Source organism: Electrophorus electricus, chromosome 9 (genome assembly GCF_013358815.1).
Source record: "Electrophorus electricus isolate fEleEle1 chromosome 9, fEleEle1.pri, whole genome shotgun sequence".
Lineage (NCBI taxonomy): Eukaryota > Metazoa > Chordata > Actinopteri > Gymnotiformes > Gymnotidae > Electrophorus > Electrophorus electricus.
The window spans coordinates 2,883,019-2,904,356 of NC_049543.1; positions in this window are offsets into that span (position 1 = coordinate 2,883,019).

Consider the following 21,338-nt stretch of genomic DNA (forward strand, 5'->3'; position numbering starts at 1 on the left):
CTTTAGAATGGTGTTATTGAATCACAACACATTCCAGCATTTGGGGCTGGAATGCGCTTGTGGCATGAGGAGGAGTCTGCGTTATCTGTCCACGCTCGCTACCTCGAGCCCACGTAAGCTCCAAGTGCTGTGAGTGTGTGAGGGGAGCTCGGGGGTCCGGGCTCAGAGCTGTGCACGGGCCCTCTCAGAGCCTTTCATTAGCTCTTGCATGACCCAGGCCTCTTAAAGGATTAACTTCGAAAAGGCGCCTCAGCCCCAGTGCCGCCCAGGACGCCGGGCGACGAAAACTGTATCTGATGGAGGGGGGCAGCCGATAATGGAGCTTTGTGCCATAATTGCGACGGTAACCCGGGCGATGCCACTTGAGCTCTGTAAACAGCAGGCCGTGGAGATGCCAGCAAGCTTAGCTAGGGATCTGTTTCAGTTTAGCGTGGAGCAGGAAGAGACGGACCCGCAATGCCAGTCGGTTAAAGGGCGGAGATGTACAGATGTAGTATTCCGATGAGGGGGAATCCTTAGCATATCTGTGCTACAAAGGTTACAGGTTACAGCACTAAATAGAGCAGGAAATGACCTCAGTACATGCGGCGTGAATGAGGCTGCCCAAACAACCCTAGGTTTAATTAAACATTTAGATATTTAGTTGCATGAAGGGGTGTGGATTAACCAACCCAGAGCTCAGCTGTAAAAGAAGCTGAGATTGTCCTGTCCAGCTTTCCTCTTGTAGTCTTCGGAGCCCAGTTGCTCTGTAGGTGTTCCTGTGCTCAGGTTTTCAAAGCCGCCGAGCTCGCATTGCTCCGTTTTGCAGGGGAACAAGGCCCAGCTTGTTCGAGGCAACTCGGAACGCCTCGGACCCCACCCCCCATAGCTCTCTGACTTCTCCGGCATCCGGGCCGGGTGCTCCTGGGTGGTGCCGGGCCTCTCTTCATATCGAATTGAGTGTTATTAAGTTCTGTCTCACACAAACGCGCATACACACACACAGGCACACGAACACACACACACACACACACGCCTTTTTTTTCCGACCGGCTGGCCACAGAGTGGGGCCTTTTAATGAGCGAGGGATTACCTGCCGCCCAACCGGTAATCTGACCTCATTACATCCGAATGACAAGCTCAAAGGGGTCGCTGCTCACTGGCTAAAACGTTATCCATCTAAAAGAGCCCATGGTCAGTGCCGTGGACCTCCCAAGACACACGGGCTCACTGCCGAGCCTGATCGCCTGCTCACTCTCCTTAAAGGCATGCGATCAAAGTCACTGGAGCGCAGGTGGCACAGGAGAGCACTGCCACAGGCCTGGAGTCATCCACCCACACAGCACTGCTTGCCGTAATTCAAATGAAAATGCTGACTGATTTCAGATCTGCTTGTATGTAATTGATGCTGATGAATGATTGTGCCTCTAGCAGTTAAAAAAGAGACTGTGTTGTCTCTTTGACTGATTGGATTCTGTTCCAGGTTGGGCTGAGGATTTGGGATTGATTTGGGAAGTTTATAAGTCCACTGGATGTCAATTAAAGGGGTTAAAAAACAATGAAACCACTACACCAGGACGTCATGTTAGTGCTTTTATTATGGATTTCCAATAAAACCACTTGGTATTTGTAGAGCTTTGTAAGCCATCTGGAAATGCTTGTAAACATTTTGAAGGTACTAAAAGAGATTTCCTTTGGTGACTTTTCAAAATGAAGTCATAGCTCTGTGCTCTGCTGTGGAGTTACACTATATGCATTATTAATGTAATACAGGATGGTTACAGGAATAAAGATGGTAATCGCAATTATCAAATGAGGCAAAAGTGATTCCAATGTCTCTCTCTCTCTCTCCCTCTCCCTCTCTCTCTCTCTCTCTCTCTCTCTCTCTCTCTCTCTCTCGGTCTGTCTCTCTCTCTACTGTTCCTTTCTTGTCTTTCTCGGCCAGGGCTAAATATCCAAACCTGTTCCTCGCATTTCACTCCCTCCATCCCTTTATTTCCCTCCCTCGTCCCTCGTCCCGATGACAGCTCGCTGGCAGGCCGACAGCAGCGTTCCTCAGAACGGGCACGGTGCGGGTGAGCGGGGTCAGAGGCAGCGGCGGGGGCCATGACATCATCCCGACCGGGCCTGATTGGGTTGCCAGAGTGGGCCGCTCCATGTGCGTTCAATAGAGCGCCAGATGTGGAGGGGGTTAGGCTCTCCAAGCTGCTCCGCCCCTCCCCTGTCCTCGCTCCCCGAGCTGCTCCGACACAGACGCATCAGCCCAGGTCATGCTTATTGCCTGCTAGTAAAAATAAGGTTTAATGGGAGCAAACCGCTAGGCTCCAGTGATCTGGTGGGGATGATTTGTTTTTCAGATGGTGTCTGTCTGTGTGTGTGTGTGTGTGTGTGTGTGTGTGTGTGTGTGTGTGTGTGTGTGTGTGTGTGTGTGTGTGTGTGTATAAGGGAGATGAAGGTAAATAGAGGTAGGAAGGAGTTTACAGACATATTGCTACAAATATCAGCCCTCTGGAGGGTTCTGCTGCTTGGTGTTTTTATGAATGGGTTCATTTAACCCATATATATATATATATATATATATATATATATATATATATATATATATATATATAAAGCACTTTTCTTCTCTCTCTCTCTCTTTCTCATATATATATATATATATATATATATATATATATATAGTGTGTGTGTGTGTGTGTAATACATGTTAATTTGTATTACTCTACCTTTGCTTAAACTGAAATATTTCAATGTAACATGATATCAAAATGTAAGTGTCTCATGGGGTCGACTGTTTGCAGTTACAGTTTATTGTCTTTCTCTGCCAGTCTTATCGTGGCAAATTTAGAGATTTTTTATTTTTTTTTGGTATTCCTTTATAAAATATCTACTACATTTAAATAAAAGTGAAATTATCACCAGCACTATTACAGTTAACTGTTCAGATTATATCTATAACAACATGAAATGCAGCATCAAAACTATGTGTATGACATATGTGTCAAATGTAACAAAGCAGACATTACCATTAACGTGCAATTCAACCAGTTCAGTTTGTGCAATGCGGTTTGCTTCCAAGATGTTAATCATAGTTAGACGCATAGTTAAAATTGGAACCGTTGAGTGATATCCTAAACTGAGAACCGTCCCATCCCTAGTCCGGACAATTGATAATATGTACTGAAATTGTCATCAGTATAGTCTGGATTATAATTTGGATTCATAATCTAGATTGCCTGAATTTCCAGATCCCCCGGAGTGCACGCGAGAGCTCTCTGAAACAGCCTTGGTATCCTGTATCTGCTGTAATAATTGTAGTGCTTAATGCTTTGTCCTCGGGGACCTGGCTGGCAGTGGGCATATACCACGTTCCATATGGAAGGTGCTCAGCCAACACAGGGACAGGAGCAAAGCCAATGCTCTCGGGCCTGCGCCGTCCCCGAGCGCATCCAGGCGTGCCGCTCCTCTGCTGAACAGAGCGCTGGACACGCTTATCAATTAAACTCACTTCCTCTCCAAGCCTGTCGGGGCAGTGTGCACACTTCAGTGGCACTCCAAGATGGCTGACACGCCGGTCACCCTCTCCCGGTCCACCGCGAGCTCAGTGGGCAGGGAACAGAAGGAGTCTCTGGCAGGCCGGCGGCTTTGGTGACGCGACTCTGCTCACTGTGGCCTCTGCCAGCACAGGAAGTCAGACAAACCAGTGACACTGTACGGCTGCACTCCTCGCCTTTTTCTGGGGGATTACAAGATCCTCCTATAGGGATAGACAAGGCTTCATAGCCTGACATCGTGATGAGCTGGACCAGGAAGTGTGTGTGTGTGTGTGTGTGTGTGTGTGTGTGAGGGATAGTGAAGGAAGCAGGTTAATAGACACTCATCAGACATCTGCTCCAGTGATGCCTTCCAATAATCTTCGCCTGGGATCTACTGCCAGCAGTTGATGACCACGTTTTTTCTTCCTCCCCTTCTCTCTCTCTCTCTCTCTCTCTCTCTCTCTCTCTCTCTCTCTCTCTCTCTCTCTCTCTCTCTCTCTCTCTCTCTCTCTCTGCTCACATTTTTTCTCTCCTCCCTCCTTCGCTCCCCCTCCGTTCTACTCCAGGAAGACTTTTTCAATTTAGATTGCCACTTGTGCTGGACTCTGGTGACAGATTTCGCCCGCACGCCGGAGCCTCAGCCGGTCTGGGATAATGAGGAGTGGGCTCCCCTGAACAAGTGGCCCCTGTAATCCCTGCTAAGAACCGAGCATAGATCCTCCTTCTCCAGCTCCGCTGTTAACCGGAGCCCCTTAAAGCTCGGGAGCCTCTGTCTCTACTCTCGCTGCCTGATCTCTTCGGTTCTCTGTTTTATTTTACATTCACACTGTTGGCTTACTCCTCTCACGCTCTCGTTTTCTCTCTCTCTCTCTCTCTCTCTCTCTTTTTACTTCAGTATTATTGTGGTGTAATATGTGTGATGAAACATGACATTTGAAATGCGTATTATTCTGTGGAAAGAACTACTAGCAGGTTAGCTGCTTCTTTCTGCTGCGGCATTACGGCCTCTGACTGTCATGAATTTAATTGTACACCCTTTTAACTCCTTAGCTTGGGCGCATGCACACACATCTCGGTGGAACGACAGGTCCACCCTCTGCGAGATCCACACGCCGGGGTGCAGGTCGAGCCCCTCCTCGCGTACGGCCCAATGTGGTAGTCATTTTCAGCTCTTGCTGCCGACATAGAAACGCGAGCCCAATCGTTTGCACATTTCTTAAGATAACATTATGAGAGCGAGCGCAGGCACGGCGCGCCATGGCAACTGGACGGACTCTGCCTTAAGGGGGTGGCAGGCACTGCTGATGGAGAGTGAAGTAATGGGGTCGGGGGAGCAGAGTGTGCAGAGTTGGGGTCGAGGTGCGGTACAGCTCGACAGCGGAGGGCGCAACGGGCGAGACGGAGCAAGCTGGCGAGGCCAGCGGCCGACTGTGTGGCTCCGGAGCATGTGGGTTTTCAATCCGGCCCTGGTGGCAGCGAAGATAAAAATGAGAAACACTTCAAACATGAAAATAAGCCTCCCAGAGCAAGAAAGCTCACATTTATGTTTCACAAGACTGCATGTTTAAAGTGTAAGTGGGTGTGCGTGTGTGCGCGTGTATCGGAATATCTTCACTTTAATTAGCCTGTAACAAAATGAGCACAGGGCACCTTCAGTGTTAGTACAGCACCACAGCTTCTCCGCTAATATGGGATGTTATTCAAACCGCCTTTCTAAGGTACACATGAGCCAATATGCAGTGGAAAGATGCAAAGGGACCAGTCGATGTGTTGCTGTGGGGTTTTTTTTTTTCCTATAGACGCACTCTCTCATATAGAATTTAAACCACCCTCGTTTCCAACAGCCATCCATAACCATTCAGGGCTGCGACGGCCGGTACACTTCGAAATTGTCTATTACGATCGGTCTGCCTCGCCCGGAACCTGACAGATACGTTTTGTCAGGAGATAAGTGGGTGGATGAGAGGAGGCGGTGACCCGTATCGGTAGTTCAGTCTCGAGCGTGAGGGTGTGTGTGGGTGCGCGCAGACGAGCGGGTGAGTGTTGGATTCGGGGTGTCCCACTCAGGCACTGTCAGAGTCGACAGGGGCAGCGTTGCGTTCACACTCTGCCCAGTCGAGCCGAACGCTGACGGCCCTCGTCTACCCACGCGCTGATGGCATCCGTGCTTGTAGCAGGGGACACGTTCTCATACAGTTTAATAGAGTGGGGGGCATTAGGGTCAGTGCTTCTAATAAGTGGGTAATGGCTCTGAGTCTGGCCTAACCTCCTGTCTCTTCATTAACACATGTGGCGTTAAAGTGACATTAAGAAATGAGGAGGCTGTAGCCATCAAACGCTCAAATGGAATTGAGAATATTTCCCTGTATGCCGTGTGTGAGGGAAACAGTCATTCCTCGAACTCTGTGGCTAACGCAGCCTGAGCTCGTGAACGTCTGGCCAGCAGGAGTCCGGCACAGGGCGTGAGGTTTGAGAAATGTGTGAAAAGCACCAGCACAGGAGCATCGCGTTCTCTGGCAAGTTTATGCGGGGAGTGTGAAACGTGCGTCAGCGCAACAGCTGGCCAGCACCTTGGCGCCACCGGACCAACCGGACCCTCATCGGTCAACAGCGTGAGGACCATCTTCAGCAGTGATTGGGAAGGGGTGTTGTGGGGGTGGGCTCTCAGCGCCAGGACTCAGCTCCAGGCCTTGGCCGCGTTCTCTCGCTCTCTCTCTCCCTCTCACCTCTCATTCTCTCCTTTGACATCAGCCATTTTGTTCACATGTTCCACTTTTCTGCCTGCTCAGTTGGGATTGCTTTCTCTGCTCTCTCCGTCTTTCGGTGCTCTGCGATCTGGCTTATTGTGAAAGCCAATCCTAGGATGGGGATCAGATGATTCTGGCTGGGAAGACTCTCTCTCTCTCTCTCTCTCTCTGTCTCTCCCCCTCTGTACTAAGCTTTGAACTTTTTTGCAGCTGGCTGTTTTGCAGTAATAAGCTTATACAGTACAAACTGAAGGAAGGGGAAACCTTTGCCCAGTTTCTGGGGTGAGTCGAGGCCCATATAACCCCCCCTGTCTGCCCGAAACGTGTGAGAAGAGGTGGGCACGTGATTATCCGAGAGGCTTGTGTTTGACGGTCAACATCTTGTGTCCTGTTTATACTTTTTTTTTAATGAATTATTATAGTGTTATATTTAATTTGACCTTTTTTATTAATATGAATATTTTTAAATCAGCAAGTAATACTAGAGCCTTTATATATTTTTGAATAATCTCTTGCAACTCACCTTCATATTACAGTACTCAATAACCATACACTTTATGCTCATAAAAATTCCCAAAATTGTTTTTTTTTCCCCTTACTTTTTGTTACAGGTCTACCCATACCGCCTACGTGCTGCATGAACCAGAGCGTTCTGTGAGCATTATCAGTGTTCTGCGAGCATTCTGTGAGCATTATCAGTGTTCTGTGAACGTTCTGTGAGCATTAGCAGTGTTCTGTGAGCGTTCTGTGAGCATTGTCAGTGTTCTGTGAGCGTTCTGTGAGCATTGTCAGTGTTCTGTGAGCGTTTTGTGCAGCAGTGGCCAAGCTAAGGCCAGCCATCCTCTTCCACAGTAACCAGAGCTCAGGCCATTAGGTGGAGAGACAGAGGCATTACCAGACACGGCTTTTTCACTCTGATCTATTGATCTGCCATGAGGCAGGAAGAAGGACTATTTGCTTTAAAGTTCAATGGCTCTCCACTACTGTTAGTGTTGTGGCCACTGGAGCAATCGATATCTGGACAGGCCTGGTGTCACCATACACGCTCTCCGTTCTGGAGACATCATAATATGCCTCCGAGCCAGCCTAACACAGCCGCCCCTGCTCTGCTGTGGTGTTCGTCTCGTCGGTAAATGATATAGAGGCTTTCTTTTTAAGGAGCAGCTGAAAAGGCTGTAGCGCAGCCTGGATGGACATCAGAGCTGGCGTCGCGAGGTGTCACCGCCCTGCCACAAAGGACAAACATCGGAAGGGCGTTGATGATGAAGGCACATGGCTTTTGTGCACAGCAATAGAGAACGATGCGAATAAAAAAAGAAAAAACAACTCTTCCCCCGTGGCTCCGGTTCAAATGGCTGACGATTGTTTCTGGTTCAAGGTGTATAATGTACATTGCCTGTGGACCATATATAATGTGGGGTATTGTCAAGGGATGGTGCAGGGATATTAATGCTGTGGACATGAAGGCATGGGGGGGGGGGGGGGTTGCGTGGCAGGGTGGGGGCGGGAGGTGGGGAGATGTGTATCCCTTACCAGAACAGCAAGGGCACGCCGTCCTTCCCCCAGTCCAGACGAGGGGTCACCCAGGATTTATCGCTCTCTTCAGCCCAACTCGTGACGTGACACTGCACAATTATCACCCAGCACCTACCCCACCTCCCCCTCGCCACAGTGGGACACTCCGGTAAACACGTGTGTGTTCTCTGACGCGTTTCCCACAGCTACAAAGTGCCGGCTCGTCGCCTTTGCTTTAAAAGCCAGCCACTACTGACGGACGGCCACTTTTTTTGGTTTTTTTTGCGACTCGGTTTCGTGACGCGGTTTCGCGCCAGCTGCGAAAATACAGCACTTGTTACAGAGGTTCGCACTCGGGATCACCAAGCACTCCCATCGACACAGTCTCTGTTCTCCCTTCCTGCTAAACATGCTACAGATTTTTTCCCCCCTCCCTCCGCAACGTTCCCTTGTCGTTGCCTGAGCGTTGTCCAAACGTTTGCCCTGGTTTGCAACCCCTTCTCAGTAGCTGCAGCGAGCCCTGGGTGCAATCCCTTGCTCGCTGTATGCATATGCAAACTATATGGCTGTGCATTAATTTGCATCCCATTCTCTCTCCTCTGCAGTGCCCAGGCAGCAGGGAGCCACACAGCAGACACCGCCTGAACCTGTTTACGGTGCAGCGTTTCCACTGGCATGTGAAATCGGCCAATTGATTTGTTTATGGTGAGCGGTATGGAGCAGTTCCTTAAAGGCGCTCACAATCGAACGTCTAAATATTTGAGCAAGAGGTGAACAGCGAAGACATAGGTTGTACACGCAGATGGGTCACGGAGGAGAAGAGGAAATCCACCAGGCTCAGTGTTCCTCAACAAACGAGAGAGAGAGAGAGAGAGAGAGAGAGAGAGAGAGTGTGTTAAGGAACTGCTGCAGAAAACCCTGCCGCATGATGAAGGGTAGTAGTTACACCTTTGTCCACGAGAGGGAGCTGCTTGACAATCCTTACTCCAATCTCTAGCAGATTGAGACCGCATTCACCTCAGTGAACAGTTTTGCCTTGTATACACGTCCAAGCAGACATTTGGCTAGCACAAACTAAACTCCCTCAAAGTTTATATTATTCACACAAATTGAAGATACTTTTTGAAAAATAAAAAATAAATAAAAACCTCAAAAACTAAAATACTTACAATGTTTGTAGAATTAGTACAAGTAACATACATTCACTGAAAAATGACACTGGCATTTCAAAATGACTGATGTATCCATAGAGCATATTGCACAGCAGAAATGACATGTAAATGCACATGCATCTGGTTCTAATACGAAAGAATTCGCAAGTGTCATTTACAAAGGGTGGTTAGTATAGCACCTAGTTCTGTACTCACAGTACAAGTTGATGAACGCATTAACAGATGTGCTTTCACAGGGGCAGCATGCACATTACACACAGCCTCTCTGTGTTTTTTCTTCAGCTGGTGTCACTAAAGCTGTTACTGTTTCTAAGGTTCATACTGTTACTAATAATCTGTACTGTTATTTTACGGTTATGTGTCCCTCGACTGACAGCAACACAATGAAGTAATTTTAAAATAACTCAGCATTGTGTAGTGCATAGTGTAGTGAATGCATGCATGAAATGTCTCTAACAATCTTTATTTACATAAATATTTATTTCTTTGTTTTTGTTGCGTTTGTGTATGTGTGTGTGTGTATATATATATATATATATATATATATATATATATATATATATATATATATGTATGTATGTATGTATGTATGTATGTATGTATGTATGTATGTATGTGTGTGTGTGTGTGCGTGTGTGCATGTCTGTGTGTGTGTATATATATATACACACACACAGACATGCACGCACGCGCACACACACACACATACATACATATATATATATATATACATATATATATATATATATATATATATATATATATATATATATATATATAATGTGTGTGTGTGTGTGTGTGTATAAAAACTTGATTCATATTTCAAATTGTAATTTTTAAATCAAAAGAAACCTGTTTCTTTAGTCATACACTAAACCTTTTTTTTTTTTTATTAATCCTTTAAATAAATGAAAAGGCCTGTCTCTAATAATTACATTTGTGGGTTAAATTAAGCCTTTTCCTTTTCTAGCCAGCAAGAAGTTGCAGCTATAGTTTCATTGTGCACTATAACTCTGAGATATTCCACTATAATGAGCTTTACATCAGAGGCGTTTAAGAAATGCTTTTTTGCTTCACAATAGACTGGTGAGGCATAATCCACTTGTTATTTGAAGCTGTTTAAATAATGGTAATTACTGATCTTTTTTACATTTAGTCCCTCCAGTAAAATGCTCTCGGTGTCTCTCTCTCTCTCTCTCTCTCTCTCTCTCTCTCTTTTCATGACACACATTCGCTGAGATTCAGGAGTGTGTGTTGTCTTGCTTGCCTTTCATAAACCCATGCCAGATGTCATAGTTAAGTTTGGGTAGAGGGGGAGAAAAGGAAGCTCCAGGCAATTTTGTTGTCACTGATTTTAGATGAAATACGACGATGTTAAAGTGTTCCACTCGCTCAACAAAGCTTTTACCCCTTTTTTAAAAATCCTTTCTCTAGCTAGCTGGTACATTTACCTCCAGGGTAAACAGGCTTTTGTTACCTTGGATACTAGACTGCTTTAGACCCCAATTAGAAATATGCATGAAAACAAGCCGGTGTCACGGAAGAGCTTTGATTCCGCATCCTTCATATGGTTGTGCTCCTGTACTGGGGGGGTTGTAACAGATACGAGTCTCGCATCACTTTCTCTACCAATACTTCCAACTACATTCGTCAGTTTCATATTTGAATAGATCACTTCTAAAGAATACTGAATATTATAAACAACCGGTAAACAAATGATATTCATCTACTAACATTGCGAAGCTGTCCTAGCACTATATGTGCTATGTCCCTGCAGTAAGCTATAAATACCACTTTTGATTGATGTGTTAGCATTAGCATGGCACAACACACAAATATCCCTGCACAAGCACATCACAGTCATACTTGACATTACAGCCAAGGGGGCTGCCTTCAGACTACAGGTGGGTTTCTGTTATGGATTCCTGTGTACTCTATAAAGTTACATGAAGTGGCACAGATATCTGAAGTAGTAAGGGTGACTCCCTGCTACTACTAATAATATCAGATCTACTTTTGTATCTTTGTAAGCTAATAATGGCCTCTTGAGATAAGTAGCTCAGACACCTTCACAATGATGTGAGAGAAAGGAATCATGGGAAATGAGTGGAAACGAGCGTTGTACCTGCTGCTAACACTGAAGGAGAAAAAATTGCAACAAATAGGTAAAGTTGCACAATATCTGCTTTTGTTAATGATGCTGTAGTGTGATTTTATAGAAGTGATGCAGCCCTACAGTAATGTACCTGTTGTGTAAGAATCTGCCAAAGATTCTATGTAATGTCTCGATTGTTTACATGAATCTTTTTGTTAACTGTTGTGCTTTATTGGTTGCAGAGTTCAGTTAATGCACAGAAAGTCCGACAGCCAACCTGGCACTTTAATTCCTGCAAGTGCCGTTCCAGCTAATTTCCCCTGCACGCTTTGGGTTCATGTGCTTTATTGCACGTCCTAAACAAAATGAAATCATAGCATAATCATTTGTGCATGGCTCTAAACCAGCACATTTACTTTCTTGTTTTCTTTCTGTGTGTGTATGTCAATGCAATTTACTTTTAAACTCATTCCAGATCTGGGCTGGTTTCACATGGGAGGCAAATAAATACAATGTTATAATTACAGGAAGTGATGTTTGGCTACTTGGAAACTGTTCAAAATTAATACAGCCTCCCAGATTACTGGTAGTGGGAATGTCATACATTTAAGCTCTGTATGGTGTCTGAACTTAGAAACGTATATAGAAATTGTTGCCTGACACAGCAAGAGTAGACAGGTATATGTACTTAAATCAAAATGTTGTGCATTTTAATGAATGACCCATGTTTTTGTATTTCTCTAAGGTGCCTACTTACAGAGAGATGTAACTGATTCATTTTTACAGCTGTGAATGCTTGTATACTTTATGAACATATTATTTTAGGACTGACGTTATCCAAAAGTGAATTAAAATACAGTAGCTTGGTTCACATTTGGGCAATATTTCATCAGGTTACTTTAATGAGTATAATTTATGGATAAGCAGTTTACATGACTGAGCTATGCCGTAAACATCATTAATCAACCTACATTATTACAATGAAGCTGTTTGAAAATGTGTATTAACGGGAATAAAAGGAGGGTTAGTGTGGCTGGCTACTGCCGTTTCCAGGTTGGTATAATTAATAGCTAAATAAGCCTTTCCTTTACTGTTTCACAGATGAGGAATGCAACAGTAGGGACAGCAGCACACTGTGCTGTTAATGTAACAATAGGTAAGCTCGAGTGGCCAACCAGAGTGCAGGGCTGCCCAGCACAATGCCACAGAGGACTCGCAATTAAAGTTGAGATGGAAATTAAAGAAGCTGAAGTCTGGCACGTGATGTGTGTATCTGTGTGTGTCGGGGGGGGTGTCACCTGGATTAGATAGGGAGAAGTTACAAAACATAAAATTAGAATTGTTTATCTATCATGAGGTACACTTTAAAAACACGCCAGCTTTGCTGTATCTAGCTGTTATACGCTACACCACTTCTGTTTGGGATTGTTCTCTAAATGACTAAATTATGAGTTTGGGCTGCTACTTTCACTTAGTTGATCACATTTCCTTGTATTTTGCATGTATGATTTGAAAGTGTACTTCAGAGACACAGCACATCCTTTAATTTCGTTGTAAACTCATCACTCATTCATGGCTAACCGTTTTTGTGTTGTGGGTTGTAAACCGTGGCCCTCTCGCCTGCACGGGTTGCGTGGTCTGGCGCTCGCCCTCGCCGGCCGGGCACAATCCCACGCAGCTGCCTCGGGAGCCGTTTCTTGATCAGGGCCCTAGTGGTCGATTAGAAATGCAACGGGAGGGAAAATGGCGCATGTAAGTGACCTCATTAAAGGGCGGTCAGTTCAGATTTATCATGGTACTTGGAGGGGATAGAAGGGTCATGACTGCAGGGCAGGTGGAGGGCAACGATGCAGATGAGAAAGAGAGAGAGAGAGAGAGAGAGAGAGAGAGAGAGAGAGAGAGAGAGAGAGTGAGTGAGTGACAATGGCTGGCATCTTAGTCTGAGTGCCATTATGGTAGTGGAGTGTTCAATAACCATCTGCTACTGGCTCCCCAGGAGGCTAGGACCCTGTGGCAATCCAGGGCATGGCTCCTTCTCCCTGCCAGTCTAGAGCCTCTGCCTGCCTATCTGCACACACACACACACACACACACACACACACACACGGTGTCACTGAGAATCATCTCATTCAGGCAGTGGAGACATGGCACGGTGATCTCTGACACTCTCTGAGCTTTTCTTAGGTGTGAACCCCAATTTAATTTTGTTTATAGGTTCAGCATGATTAATTTTTTGGTGCCATTAATAATGTCATTAATAAAGAAAAGAAAATCATCGAGAAAAAAAAAAAGACAATATTAATTACATATAAAACATGACATAACATTAGCTATAACATATAATTTAATTTGCCATGATTCAATAAATAATACTTTTAATAATAAAACTTTTACACTAAAAAATGGCCCTTGTATGATTGCGCATAATACCAAAAGCCTATAGCTTGTCTCGGGGGATCACTTTTGAGGCTATGGAAGTTTCCAGGTACAGTGAACATCTATTGGCTTCGGAGCTCAGTGTAAAAATGGCAGTTGGCAGGACTCTTTGTTTTAGAAGTGAGCCGATTTGCACATTAGCTACAGCCCTTAGTGGTTGAGTCTTTGCTGGTGAATTTTTTGCGGCGTGATGGTAAAAGAAAACGAGGGGTCGAGCACTGCCGAAAGAAGCCGAGAGCCCCGAACCAGCCTACACTCTTTCAGCGTGACAAGGCCGAGCTATCGCTTCTGTTCGCGTTTTGGCACCATGTGTGTTTTTGTACATTGAGTGTGTCAGGGGGGGGGGGTTGGGTTCTTTTGTTTTGGTTTTTGTTTTGGTGGAAGAGGGACAAAAAGTGGTAGTGGCTCATAATGGAGACTTTACACACTCTTACAAAAATCGATGAGTCACTCAACAATCAAGCCCCTCGTAATAGCCTGTTATTTTGCTTTGCATTCTGGATGGCGGAGGTGCCAGTGGTTTTACTTCAGAGTCCCCCACTGCCGACACCTGTCAGTACGGACGGCTCGATCTCAGGCTGACTGTGCTTCCCCAAAATGTACTGGAAGATTTCTTACTCCTTAGAAACAAAAGAGCCTGTGCGTAGACTTCTCTGGTCACATTTGTTGTGCAGTCCTCTTTGCAGGGCGTATCCGGTCTGACCAGCTTGTCAGGATCTGCACTAGAGTGGATTGTTGGAGCTGAGGGTTGTGGGTGTGTAGGCGTGACACATGTCTGTGGAGGCTCCGGCCTTGTGCAGGACTCGGTGAAAGCCTGTGCAGTTGAAGCGCGTCGTGTCCGTTAGTCGTTTTTGCAGCCATAGTATTCCTTTAGTCTGGGAGCAGCCGAAACGCAGACGCTGTGCATGGCCACGAGTCTTTGCGTTTCATTTGTGGCTTTGTTCAGAATAAACTGTCTGCAAGTCTTTTAAACCCATCCCGAGAATGTTAAGGGCATCACTTGCTCTGATAGAGGAAAAGAGAATTTTTAGTTCATTGAAACATTTATCAGTTACTTAGCTGTCAGTCAGAAGTAACCTTCCCATAAATTATCCTCTTTCACCTTCCTAGTAATATTAGGGGAAAGGGATGCATAGACGGTTTAAAGGTGGGAATAACTGGAGTCTGCTTGCCTTGGGTCTAGATTATCGGGATGAGCCACCTATAGGATATTCTTCCCTCACAGATGACCACCAGGCAGTCGTGTGCTCTGTTTGCAGCTCCCTGTCTCTCCTTCCACAGCAACCTGCTTATTCACTGCAGGCTCTGTTTTCAGCTCACTCTCTGTCTCCTTCCACAGGGTGCAGGGCAGTTCTTCTTGCTCTTCTTATGCAGAATTCTTGGCACTTTCACTGACACAAGCCCACATCAATCTGTGTGTGTGTGTGTGTGTGTGTGTGTGTATCTTCCAATAGAAAAACAAACACACACACACACACACACACACACACACACACACACACACACACACACACACACACACACACACACACACACATATATATATATATATATATATATATATATATATATATATATATATATATATATATATATATAATATGACATTTCCCTTTTCCTGCATCGCTTTATCTCAGACTTGCCCCCAGGGCCAGATTTAGATGTGTGGGGGTCTTCAAGGGTTTTGATGCAGCTGGCTGGGTTGGAGTGGATGTAGCGTCATACAAGTGCGACCGCATTGTGTCATTTCAGGTTTTCTACTCCACGCCAGAAACAAACACTGAGTCTGAAAGAACACCAAAAAAAGTAGAGGATGAAAACGTGCCTGATGGGATTACGTTTGGCTTGGCATCGTGCTGCTTCTGAAAAAAGTTTGGTAGCTGCCTTCCAGCTAATCTATTAATAATCTAAATAATACAGCAAATGATGGCATGATGACTCTGTACAAGACACACAAACCTTTTGTCACTCAGAGATATTTATGTTGTTTTCTTGTCAGTGGAATAGTAATCACTAAAACATGTAATAGCCATATATAACTTCAATTATACTTCTATGCTGTTTTTTAAATATCACAAATCATCTTGTTTTTTTTGGCGGCATGTACTGTGCATTTATAAAAAAAAAAAAACATCTTTTGAGTTATGAGCAACACTCACCAGAACCACAGCATGCTATACTGGATCAGAATTGCATAATTATTGGTTCTGAAACAACTATTATGTGCTAATTTCTGGATGCAGGACCAATCTTCTCAATTTCAGTATCCCATTTAGCTCAAAAAAGAGCATGATATTTTCACCTTTCTGCAAACAGGTAATCAAACCTGATTAGCCATTTAACACACAGATAATTACATTTGGTTATGGAGCACATTTTACTCACCATGACTGAGAACACAGGGGAAAATAATGGTTCTTTGACTGGAAAGATTAATGTGTACCATTTCAGTTTTAAGGTGAATGTTAAAGAGCAAACAGCAAGTTAGCTGTAAAAACCACAATACATATTTAATTCAAGGATCAATGTGAAATTTTATTGTCTTTGCTAGTTAAACATTAACAGTAAATATATTTGTGCATTTTTTTTCAGTTATAGTTTATATAGCCACTTTGACACAACACTTTTTTTAAGCAAAAAAATAATAATTTAAAAATATATATATATTCCTATATAATAATCATACCATTATCATACCTTGTAAGCATGCATATAGACATTAATTGCTGTTTCACTAGCCAAATGGCATGAACAGCTGAGTCATTGCTTCATGCGCTGCAGCCCTGAGGAAGACTACACCTTCACTCCACCTTCAAACCTCTATAGTGACTAACCCATCTGAAGAAGACTCAGACCTGGGCCACATGTAGATCTGGGCGGTATTTGATTGGTTATGTCTGGTACATCTGAGGTTGTCGTTAATGACCACATCTTAATTTATGCAATTTTTATGTCCCTTTAGATGTTCTTGCACAGTGTGTCCCATTTAGGATGTTTATATTTGTATGTTGAATTTATTTTTTAAATGGAGAAAGACCTCTGAATGGTTAAATAAATTCTGCTGGACGTGGAGGTAAACCAAGGTTAAACATCAAAGGCGGATGAACTCCGTCTATATCAACAAAAAGCTCTTTATACCGCTGATCAAATGACCACTCGTTCTTCGGTCGTGAAGAAGTCCGACAGCCCGAGTACATCATATTAAAAGTCTGAGACGAAGATGAGGCAGTTAGACTGTAAGTTATATTCTCAAAATCAGCTTCGCTGTGATCCCATACAGATTTATAGGCACTTACTAAGGTGTCTGAGTCCATGTTCATAAACACAACTTCAAAAGGAGTCACCACCTGCTGTCAGGTGGGAAGACTGTCCGTTGACCACCTGTAAATAAATGTTGATAAGCTGTAGTTATAGACATTGGCAATTTATTATATTAGAACTAACATAATTTTACCATGTGCATTAATGTTTTATGGAGCATTGTATATTACCACATTGAATCTAAACATTTGATGGTGCACACTTTATATGGGTATTTGCCAAGCTGTTTTTATTGCTGTTGTGGCATTGGGAAGTTTGTGGAAAGGCTTACAGTAGGAAATTATCAGCTATGTGCTTGTGTGAAGGTGCAGGTATTTTCAGACCCTCTCCGACCCATCCAGCCAATTCCCCTTTTATACTCATATCATGCAGTGCGTCCTGAGTGTATAACGGGACGTTAAACTCCATGTATTTATTCACAGTAGATATTTACTATTGTTGTTGCATTATTTTTTGGATTATAATTTAATCTACTAGATTGTACACAGATTCAGTTTATCATTTAAGTAAATTGGTTTTACATTCCATGCATGGCAAATATGGTTTCAGATCTTTCTCTGTGAATTCCAAGATCTGATTGGAGTTTCTTTCAAATGTACACTTTTACATTAGCTGTCATGGATTTTGCTATTCTTTAAGATACTAGTTGAGCTTTCTCTCTTTTCCCCAGTCTGCCCCCTTTCTTTTTCTCTCTCTGTGAAGGAAACTCTTCGTTATCCAAGTATGGCGTGTGCATGGTGATCCCAAGGCCTGCAGCTGTGTTAGGAATCTCTAACAATCCACTGTCTATCAAGGGAAGGGAGACATGAGATTGATGTGTGGAAGGGGAGAAAGACACCGTTGTCAGGCTCTGCCATTTCAAACCTTTTCAAACCCATCTTCCCCATTTGTTCTCAGAGGGATCGGTTTTAAAACGTAGTCCCCAAGCACCCCCATCCCCCACCCCCCCCCCAAATGAAAAACTGCGAATTTCTTCTTAAATGCTAAAATGCTAACTTGGTCGAACAAACTTCTGTTTCGCTTTTTTTGTAGGATCTCTGAACAAAAGGTTAGGAAGCTGCAGCTGCCTTGGGACATCCCAACCATTTTTGAAGCAAAGTAGCTGAGATTCATCTCCGAATCAATAGCCACAACAAACCGCCCGTTTCCTAGTTTGTCAGCTTGCAGAAATACTACCTTTTTTCCTTTTTTTTGCTGAGGTAGAAGAAATGAATGCCTCCAGAGAAAGAGAGAGCTCCCTGCTTGAAAATCAATGCACAGGAGCAAAACGCTGTAATTCTTGCCCTGGCTGCGCTGGTTGTTAAAACTGCCTGGTTTTTGCCTCTGGCGTCAGGCCTGACCTTCCGCCATGTTAGGTCATTCTGTGGCACCTCGCCACACCACTTTCCCCTAACAATCAGCTGCAATGATATAATATGACTTTACAGGCTGGGAACAAGATGCCAGAGAAAAATAAAACACCCTACACTCTTTCAGTTGGACCCATTCTCTCCTTTTTTTTTTTTTTTTTTTTTTTGAGAACTCAGAACAGGGGTTTTCATCGGCTTCTTCCCTCTGTGAAAGAGTGGGGGGGGGGTGTGAGAGGACGAGGGAGGGGTACGAAAAGAGCTGCCCCCACATTCCTCGTTGAGTGCGACCACTCTTTGAGCTGGGAGCCCTTGAGCTGTGAAGCCCCTTTGAGTCCTCGTCGGGGAGCTGTGAGGCCCTAATTGTCTCTAATTGATAGGGAGGTGCAGAGACCTATTCTGCCAGCCCAGGGCTCGGAGGGAGAGAGCGAGGGATTGAGGGTGTGAAGGAGGATGGGTGAGAGAGCGGTTGCAGGCCTCGCTAGTAATGACTCATTAAGTTTTCCTGGTTTTGTGCTGCCTGGCTCATTATGGCCTACAGAGGCCGGAGAACAAAGGGAGCTGGAGGTAGGAGGTGAGTTTAAATAGTTGGAGAGCAACAGGAGGCCGCAGAGGGCAGACAAAGAGCTCAATGAGACTTAGAACAGATGCAATAAAGGTGGCAGATGCAACTTTGCACTTTTTTTGTGGAGAGAAAATTATTTCAGAGGGATGCTGCCTTTTCATTTACGGACTGCCGGGAAAAAAAAACAAAAAAACAAGGTTTCAGTGTTTTTAAATTAAATTGAATGATTATATAAAATACCATGGGTTTGAAAAGTATATGGTTAAAATATACACAGTGGTTTCAGAATGGGAATTAATGTTACGAAAATGCTTTTCATGATATCAGCGATAGATAGGCTCATATCTGCTTATGCTGTTCTCGGAGCTATTTCTCCTGAATGTGGGTCGCCATTCCTGGAGGTTTGATGTTTTGACGATGACATTTGGAGATAATCTTACATAACCGTAATCTTACACATACGATTACAATACAACATAACTTTTTTTTTTTAGGCTTATTTCTAGTACTTAATAATGATGATGAACCTGGATAATACATTGTATTTGTGTAGACTGAAGCAAAATGTTTAAGGTTTTATTTTTTATAAGCTTTTGGTATTTTATACTCCACACACTGTGCCCATTGCACAGGTATATAACTTGCAGCAGTTTCACCGAAGCGTAGTGAGTAAACATATCATCTGCGGACTTGTACCCATCTGCTCTATTTCAGCTTTCTGAATGAATAAAGCACTAGAAAGACACACCCTTGGCCTTTTACAACAGTCTAAGAAAGGTTGGGGGGGGTGGCTGGCGCAGGGGTGTGGGAGCAGTGGAGAGAGGTGGAATGGCCCTGGCTCGGCTGATCCATAACAGTCATTGCCTGTTACATACATTTCAGGATCCATTCGGGCTCTGGAGATAATCGAGCTGGCCGACAGTTTCCCCCCGCAGCCCAATGGATTTATGATAGCACTGTCAAGAAAATGAGCCGGAATGACACAGTAGCTGACTTTAGCTGCAAATAATGTGATAGGCCGTACAGTGGCTGTGCAGCAGCTGCTGTCATCGCAGGTAATAGGCTATAAAGAAGGCTGATAGCAATACCTGTCATTTCTTAATGGCTGACTTCACTGAAGAGCTTTTGTGGCCTTTAACATGGAGATAATAGAAGATACAACAAATTTTACAGCTTCTCGCCTTGCATTCGTAATTTATCGGCAGAAAGCGACTGCACAACAAGGACAACACCCGTGGCATGGGTGCCGGGGAGGAGCTTGACGGGTCAGGAGGAGGGATGAAGAGTTGCCGGGCAGAAGATGATGGGGCACTTCCTTCAGCACAGCGCTTCAAGAGCATGGAGAAGACTCCGGCATGTTTTAAAGTGGCTAGCGGTGAAAGTAACTAGACGTGGCTTTCCTAATCTGTGTGTTGCTGATGCATTTCTGACCTACTGAATAACGAACTTTGGGGTGAACTGTTTCTGCTCCTTTTCATAGCCGCTAGCGAGACGCTCTAGTGGGGACTGTGGCCGGCTAGAGGAAAAACATTCTCTTGTCAGAGCAAGTGATGTCAGTTCCTGGACGTGTCTCAGGTCTGGCAGTAGCAATCTGGCAAAGCTATCTAGTATGGTGATAGCTACTGCACATCTAATAATATAGATATAGATAGAACTAAAAAAAAAAAAAAAACTTTGATGCAAGTAGGAAATAATATTTAATCATTTTTAACATTATTGTAATGCGCATGTGCACGGAGTTCGAATGTGAGCGATATTCATGTACCGCCGTCATTTCTTTCTCTTCAGTAGAAGATACAAGCCATCCTCTGCCTCACATGCAGTCGAAATAACCCCACCCATCTCCTCTCACCCTGCTTGGGTGTCCACACGTCTCTGTGTAGCCGGGCGGCCCCATACATCACCATCCTTCATTAAAAGTGCTAGCAGCCGCAGCACGGCTACATAAACACAGAGGTCCAGGCTGCGCTCCCCCACTCACCTCTTACTAGAAGACTTCAAAGTCACTCTAGCACACAGCTCTCTGATAAATGCTCCCATCTGCCCACCTGATGAATGTCTCCGCTGCCCCTGGTCCACTTTGGAAATGGCCCCAGCCCGTCCGCAGCCTCTGTCGAGAGGGGCCATTTGTTAGCGGTTAGCGCTAGCTGGGATCTGGGAGCCCCCAGTTCTAATTCTGTACGCTAGCCCATCAATCCTTTTAACACAACACTCCGGCAAAGTCGTTCTGGCGCATGTTACTAATGCCGGCTATTATTAACTCTATTAAATGTAACGCTGCATAAGTACACCTCTAAAAGTGGATCGTTTGGTCGTGCAGTTCTATTAGAATGAAGAGGCAATTTATGAACAAGAAGGTTTTAGTGGTTAGTGTTGGTGTAATAGGTGGGAAGGAGAGGCCATTTACTTTCAGTAACGCGCACACGTAAACACACCCTGTTCATATTAGAAAATGTTACGTTTTACATGAAAACTGATTACTTTTAGAACAGGACAATTGCTGTGTTCTTTGTTTTCCTTTAAATCACATATTCAGAGTTTTTCTCTCTTGTTCTCTCACACACACAGACATGCACAGACACTCACACACATGCACGCGCGCGCGCACATACACTCACACACACGA